Source organism: Carica papaya, chromosome 2 (assembly GCF_054855325.1).
Source record: "Carica papaya isolate Zhongbai chromosome 2, ASM5485532v1, whole genome shotgun sequence".
Classification (NCBI taxonomy): Eukaryota; Viridiplantae; Streptophyta; class Magnoliopsida; order Brassicales; family Caricaceae; genus Carica; species Carica papaya.
Window position 1 is genome coordinate 24,392,506 of NC_142310.1, and position 8,666 is coordinate 24,401,171.

Sequence of the window (8,666 nt, forward strand, 5' to 3'; positions counted from 1 at the left end):
CCAAAGAGTGAGATGGTATATATATATAGAATGAGACAAGGGTTGAAGATTTATTAGTAATGGATGTGAAGTGGAACACTGAATAGACCATGTAAGGTTAGATTAAAACTGCAATGGAGTGCCCAAATCATCTCTAGAAATTTTATGTTTTTAATAGGACATATGGAAAGATCTTATGATTAAAGGTAATGTAATTTACAAAATTTAATTAATGAATTGTTGCAAGGGTGCACTTTTATACAATCATTCAATCCCAACCGTCTTTTTTAATTAAAAGCTAATGCTTCACTATAATTCATGTATATATCTACTCCCTCTCATATATGTAGGTGTGTAAAAAAAATGAATTGAACGCGAAGATTGCTAGAATATTTAATTAATTTTCCTTGTACATGGGGGGTTAGTTAAAAAGAGAGAGAGAGAGAGAAAAAAAAAACTTGAAATTAGTTGTCTTAAGGCAGTAAAACATCGCAATGAAACGGAAGATTGATATTGCTTATAATTAGGCTGTTAGAATTTCATATAAATAATCCACCCATGCTTTGTACTAAGCATCCCATTTTTATCATATAGAATATTGATATTGCTTTTGGTAAATTTTCAATATAGTCCTCCAATTAAGATAGTTTGCATTTCAACCGTAAAAGTCTTGTTTTGGTCTCAACAATATGTGCACTTTTAATTGTTTTTTTTTCTTTATAGTGCACATTTAGCTAAAAATAATATAGAAAATGTTGGGGCTTATAGACACACAATCATAACAAAATGCTTACTCCAATTCTCACAATCTATAAGTTGTTTATCATCATACATACACATATACGATTACTTATGTATTGACTTATGTAGTAGCCAAAAAACTCCTAAAGAAATCAACGATATATTTCTTGCAAATTTTATGCAGTAATAATATATAGGTGTTGTCTCCCTTCAGTAAAAAAAATGATACTAGAATGGTATTAAAAGATATTCCTTCTGAACCTCGACAATCCATATTTGCCTTTAAGATCAATAACTTTTTTTTAAAAAACTGAAATAAAATTTATCACTAGTAATTAACCACTACAAACATAACAAGAAATACCGTCAACAATACATCCGAGAATCGCAATAGAGATTGAGAAAACAAGAAGAAGGCAAAGTCGTGTTCAATAAACAATTAGAAGGAAACAATCCATCATCCATTACTGATTCTAACCTTTAAGATAATTATGATGTGCTATAGATTGCATGTTGGTGTAATATAAATAACGAAAAACAGTTAAAGATTATATATATGTGTGTATACGTATGAAGCAATACTTATTCTACTTGATATTTAGACAACATTGCTATTATATCACAATAATATGTCATATTTAGCAAATTAAACAAGATATTGTCCAAACTACTTAAAGGAGCTAGTTGCAAGTGTACACATATACTTCCCATCAACACTCAGAATTAGTAGTATATATGTGACTATAATTTTTTTATCTTTTAAAATACACGAACAAAGATAGATTATTCTATATATCTCTAAGTTAGTAGAACCCGAAATAAATTCAACAAAATAATTAAACAACATATTTATAATTTTAGTGTATTTTTCTAGATACATGCATAATATTCATATTAATAAAAATATTAATTAATTTGAGATATTTCGATTCGATCGAGATTTTCTGTGAGAAAAATATTATTCCTTAATGCCATTATCCTAAATTTTAATTTCAAGATTGGAAGAGCATATCCATATGTATTAAATTCTATACAAAAATCTCATTTGAAATCTAGATAAATTTGAGTAGCTAGCTAGCTTAATCTTCCTCCTAACTAGACTGAATTTCTACATATATTACATCAATAATTCTTATGTCATCACTCCATTATACTACATCAATAATTCTTATGACAAAGTCTACTATATCCTTCTTCATTCCTGGCAACATGTATTGACACTTCAAGTCCCTGTACATCTTGGTACTCCTGGGATGGATAGATAGCTTGGAGGCATAGGTAGTCTTGAGAACATCCACCCTTAGAGCGACAGGAACCCAAATTTGGTTCTGAAATCTAAACAGTCCATCATTTGAAATTTTAAAATTAGAAAATTTGTCATAAGAAACTTAACTAGATTCTTGGTGAGTTCCGAGTCCGTAGATTGAGCTTCCAAGATTTTTATGAAGATCTGGCAAAACTCAGATCTGAGCAAGATAGGTGACTTTGCTATAGTAGCTGAGGTGAAGCAACTACATATTATCCATTAATTTCTAACTTGAGGCCATGGTTTGGGCCAACACTGCATACTCCTTTCGGATTACTCCATAAATGACTACATTTTCTATACACGGGTGATAGATGATTTTGCAGTTATAGTCCTTCAGGAGATCCATCCAATGTGTTTGTCTCATATTTAACTCCTTCTGCGAGAAGATATATTTTAAACTCTTTTGGTTAGTGTAAATCTTGAAAGTCTGACCAAACAGGTAATGATGCCATATCTTCAGGAAAAAAATAATGGCCACCAACTCGAGGTCATGAGTAGGATAGTTTCACTCATGATGTTTCAATTATCAGGACCCATAAGTGACTAGTCTAGCATGCTGCATCAAAACACACCCCAAGCCAATATGAGATGCATCGCAATAGACCTAAAATCTTTCGATATTGTTAGGGAGGATCAACAGAGGAGTAGAGGTAAGACAATAGTTCAATTCGATGAAACTTTCATTAAATTTGTAATTCCAGACAAATGGCATGTTGTTTCGGGTGAGTCGGGTCAATGGAGTAGCAATCTTAGAAAATTCGTCAATGAATCACTTATAGAAACCTTCCAAGCCAAGGAAACTATGTACCTCAGCCACATTAGTGGGCAGGTTCTAATTGATTACTATTTCAACCTTTGATGGATCCACAGAAACTCCTTCACTTAAAATTACATGACCGAGGAAGGAAACACGATCCAACCAGAAGGAGTATTTGCTAAGTTTAGTAGACAGTTGATTCCGGTGAAGGCTCTCCAACACTTTAGACAAGTGTACTACATGTTCCTCCAAGCTCTTGGAGTATACTAAGATGTCATCAGTAAATACCATAACGTACTGATCTAGTGTGTGTCAAAAAACTATGTTCATGAGGTATATGAAGGCTACAGGGGCATTAATTAACTCGAATGGCATTACCTTGAACTCGTACTAACCATACCTGCACCGACTAGCGGTCATCAAAATATCTTATTCCTTGACTCTCAACTGGTGATATCTCGTCCTTAGGTCAATCTTGGAGAAGACAGTGGCTCTTTGCAATTGATCAAAGAGGTCGTCGATCTGAGGTAAGGGGTACTTACTTTTAATGGTTACTTAGTTAAGCTCCTAATAATCCACGTAGAGTTTGAGGGATCCATCCTTCTTTTTCATGAACAATGCTGGAGCACCCCAAAGAGAATGACTAGGGTAGATCAAATTCTAGGTAATTAGTTCAAAAAGTTGATTTTCTAGCTCAGCACGACTCATGCAATAGGGGGGTTTTGAGTTTAGTTGGGTTTCAGGCAGTAATTCAATTAGGAACTCTATCTCTCATGGGGGAGGTAGACCAAGAAGTTCGATGAGAAAAACATCCAGAAAGTTGCAAACAATCAGTATGGAACACACAGTAGGATCAACATCCATATTCTTATTTATTCATTTATTAGGAAAAATAATAACAATAGATTTTATTACTTTTTTGGGGACCATAAAGTTATAATTTTACTTTGACAATCGATTATCGCTCTATACTTTTCTAACCAATCCATGCCTAATTCAAACCAAAACCTGAAAAATCTAACAATATTATATTCACAAATACTTCTATCCCTAAAGCCTTTATTTACAACCTTTATATATACAGTGAGTTTCTAAAAATCCCCTAGAGGGAGTTTCTACCGTTAATATTTCCACTAAAGGTTCTGATATAATGTCAACCTTACAAGCAAATGCACAGGAAATAAAAGAGCGAGTAGAAACTGTATCGATCACTGCCTTGGCAAAGGTGTCATGAATAAAAAGCATACCCTGTATAAGAATAGGAGTGGGGAAAACACCAGGTTCATCCATGTGGTACACACGACCTTGTGCTACACGCCTGGCTACATCTTTCACTCACTGGGGGCAGTCTTTAGTAAGATGTTAGGTGCTTTCACACCGATAGCAGGCGTGATTGATACACCGTTAGGATAGGTCATCATGAGAGCGACCACAATATTGACAGAGTTGAGTAAGTCGGGCAGCCATAGGTGGAGGCAAAGTAGGGGGTAGGGTAACTCTAGTTCATTTATTGGGATGGCTATTTACTGGGTTAGGCAATCTTCTTTTAAGCTATTAGGGTTGTTGTTGTTGGGTATGGACTTGGGCAATGCATTAGTGTCTGGCTGGAATGAGTTCTTCGACCAACTGGACATGTTCTAACACCTCCGTATATGAGCTGAGTCTCATAGATGTCAGCACAAAGGCCCTTTAAGAACTTCCTAGCTTTTTAACTTTTAGGGGTGACCATTAGAGGGGAAACTTAGACAATTGGACAAAACAGGCTGCATACTGGGCAACCATTAGATTTTTTTGGCAGAGATCCTGAAATTCCTCCTCCTTCTTTTCTCGGACATAGGCAAGGAAGAATTAATCAAATAATGCATCCATGAAAACTTCCCAGGTGGTAGGGGTAGGTTCCTTCTTAAGTTGCCACCAGTGTTCTACTTCATCATTTAGCATAAAGGTTACTAGGAGAACCTTCTATTCCTCAGTCAGGTCTAAGATAGAGAAAAGCTTCTGTATCTATAGGATTTAGGCTTCGACAACTAAGGGGTCAGAGCCACCTTCAAAATGTGGCTAGTTAAGCTTTCTAAACTTTACTATGTTTTGGGAAATGAACCTTTCGATCGTTCAGTATTCTGGGGCAGGAGGTGGACAAGGGTTGGCTTGATTTTGACCTATGGTTGCAGTCAATCCTTGGATGGCTCGGAAGAGTTTGATAAATTCAACCTTGGTCAGGTGATTCGATGCTTCAGATCGCTTGGTACCCACACATCATTTCTACAAAAGAAATGAAGACATGAGTGGGTGGTCTAATTTTTCAAAAGAGGACTTATTCTTCCTAGGTACTCTAAGGGTCTTTCTACCTAAGGCCTTAGTGTAATCTGCTCTGATACCATCTAGGACATTCCAATGCTAATTAAGGCATATGAGTGTCAGGTATAGAAACAGAATTAGGAGTGCATGATAAACATCATATACAATAGAGTAAATTACTACAAATCCCTTATAAATATACGAGTTCTAATTACATATATAACTGAGGTCAGAAGTGGCTACAAAATACAAAAGTCAAAATACAAAAAAGGGACACCCCTTTCACTATTCTATTGGATTCATTAGAGAGAGGGAATGATCATGCACTCAAGTTTTGTAGATCATGGGATCCTCATAAACTTCAATGGGTAGGTTAGCAAGTTGTTCATCATTTTCTTCCTCATCTAGGGGGGAGGGGGCATGGAAAAAGTGAGTTCCATATGCTAAGTAAGAAAAACAGTATTTAAACAATATCGTAAGCTTTTAAAGGTGAATTATTCTAACATAAATACTTATCATTTGGCTACTTCGTAGACCTATCTTACCTTATAAAAAGAATTTTTTATTAGAGAAAAAATCACGTTAATATAATCAAAACAAATGCACATCATACTAAATAATAGAGAAAATCAAATAAATCATGAAATGTTTAGATTTTTGTGTCATGCTTCGCGAAGTCATTATGACTTCCATACATTTATATATCACTAAATTGACATGTTCATAAAAAAAAATAAATACATTCAATACATTTTAATAGAAAATGATTGATATTAGAAGTTAACAGATTATATTAAAAGATATGTAAGTGATAATTTGGCTGATTTGTTAACATTTTATATAAAATTGCGACTAGATGTGTTCTTCATTAATGGGAACTGATGCCATCCCTTAATGATCGGGCCAAAGGCCCAGTAGTTCAAATTCTAGGATCTTTACTTCATTACCAACCGCCTTAATAGAAATCAATCCTCCTTAAAGTTAAATATAATTAAGGCATGATAATACTTGACTCTTAAATCAAGTGGTACTTCTCTACCTCTACAAAAATAAGAATTGAAGATTGGACTCTTATGTAATACAAAAATAAATATATAATTTGTTGTACGTAAAAATTAATAAAAATAAATTTTAGTAAAGCTATCATATGTTAAAATTAATTATAATATAGCCAGATGAATAATTAAAATTTGAATACTAGACTTTACACATGGACGTTGGTGTTATACACTTTGACAATGGTGTATAAGTGGTTTCATTATATTATTATATTTATCTTTATTTTTAAAAAGTACTTATATTGTGTCTTATGAATTTTTAAAATTGTTGTCGCAAAAGTATAAATTGATTTTGAATAAGTGATCCCACTAATAAAGGTTAAATACTGGTTAATGTCTTTAAGAATCAATTGCGACATCGTACTACAAATACTAGAGTAACATATTATAATATTAAAAAATTTTAATGTTGTAATTTGTGTCACTAGAGTTAAAGATTGTCTTTTTTTATATTAGTATCACTTTTTTTAGTAGCAAAAGACTTTATATTATTGATTTTTGAGTATTTATATATGTAAAAGAAATTCAAAATACTAATTGTTGAAAGTGTTTGAAATTAGTGGTAAAAAATATTTTTATGTATTCATTATTCTATGTGATTGTATATATTTAAATATATATGTGTATATATTGTACATTTCTTTTTGCATAAAGTATTAGTTAACTATTCACACATTGTTGAGTTCAAAAATTATTTATTTCAATTTTTTTCCACATTTAGAATGTAATAATTGCATCGTAAATTTTATTTATGATCGTTACAGATTCTCCAATATATTTGAGTTATTTAAAATATTGCATGTTTTGACTAAAATAAAATTTTTAGAATTATATTTGAATTTCAGATTAATCAAAATATTAATTATTTTAGATATTCTGATTGTATCAGGATTTTCTTTGAGGAAAAAATTATTCCTTAATGTCATTATCCCAAATTTTAATTCTATGATCTAAAGAGCGCATTCATATTTATTAAATTCAACACAAAAATCTCATTTGAAATCTAAACAAATTTGAGTATTTAGCTAGCTTAATCTTCCTCCTAACTAAACTGAATTTCTACATATAGTGCATCAATAATGCTTCTGTCCTCTCTCAATTGTGTATAAAAAAAAGAAAAAAAAGAAAAAGAAGAGCATTATGATAGTATAAAATTATATTGAGCATGCATATATTTTAACAAATAGTAATGCAGCCAAGTCAAGTTGGGGAAAGGGAGAAATTAAAGAATGAAGAGTAGCACTAGCACAGGAAATATAGAATATTGAGGTGAAGATTAATTTAAAGAAAATCATAACACAAAGCAATCTAAGTACATGCATGTATGTGACCCAACCACTATGGCTCAACTACTATGATGACTACAGTTATATAGACGATGACTATGATGATTAAGAATATCTCTATGGTGGAATTTAATTCGTCATTTAAAGTACAACTCCAACAACACCCAAAAAAAATTAAAATTAAATATCATAATACTCAATTCCTAAGGGTAATTAAACACACTGAACCATATCAATCAATTATTCTGGTCGTTCTAATCTGTGAATGGCACCATTATCTCTGCCTGCTCCCTGTTAGACCCTATATAAGACTGTTGTTGTGCTTGAGGATTCATCCCATCAATGAACTGCATCTGCAGCTGTTGCAGCTTCTGCACCATAGAATCCTCCTTGATTTGAGTGAAAGTCTCACCAAAACCCATCATCACTCCTCCATCTGTCCCCTCTTGAGGCTGAGGCGACTTGCTGAGTGTTTCCATCCTCTTCTGGATTTCTTTGAGGTGTTGTTCGATGAGCCAACCCAAATCGTTGAGATCAATAAGGTTGAGTTGGTGAAGGGACTTCCCGATAGGACTTTAGAACATGATATCTATTATCTCCTTCTCACGATTATCATTGCGCTACTTCTTCAATTGGTTAGTTGCCTTAGTGATCTGGTGCAGGAGCTCTCTTGATTCACCATCTTCTTATTTTGCTCCATCTCAGGCCTCCTTTTAAAGTCAACAAGCACGTGTTGGGCTCCGAGAGGGGAAGGCCTAACATCTAGTTGTGAGTCATAAGGGTTGTAAATAATTGCACAGGCTTTGACATCACAAAGAATGCTAAGTTCACTCACTTTCTTCATCAGCCCCTTCTTTCTTTTCTTGAATATAGCTTTTCTTGCTGAGTTATTAGTGATATAAGCAAGCCTAACCTTCTTTCTAATCATGGTATTTTGTCATGTGTGCCCAAGGGGCGGGAGGGGGTATATAAAAAATGACACAACGGTTGAATAGCTATTAGTAAGGAATTGGGGGCGGAGCATTTTAATATAGTAGAATATACAGTGTAAGGTAAAATGTGGTGCATTCTAAAACGGAAAATGGAATACCAAAATTATCTCTAGAAATTTTATGTCTTTAAAAGGGGATATGGGAAAATCTTTTGATTTAAGGTAATGTAATTAAAAAAAAATTAATTAATAAATTGTTGCAAGGCTCTACTTATATAAAATTATTCAATTATGACCATCCCTTTTA

General features: G+C 33.2%; 1 pseudogene; it reads right to left on the reverse strand.

The window, feature by feature from the left end:
- Positions 1 to 7,682: 7,682 nt before the first annotated feature.
- On the reverse strand, positions 7,683 to 8,356 carry LOC110807066 (agamous-like MADS-box protein AGL80 pseudogene; annotated as a pseudogene).
- Positions 8,357 to 8,666: the final 310 nt, after the last annotated feature.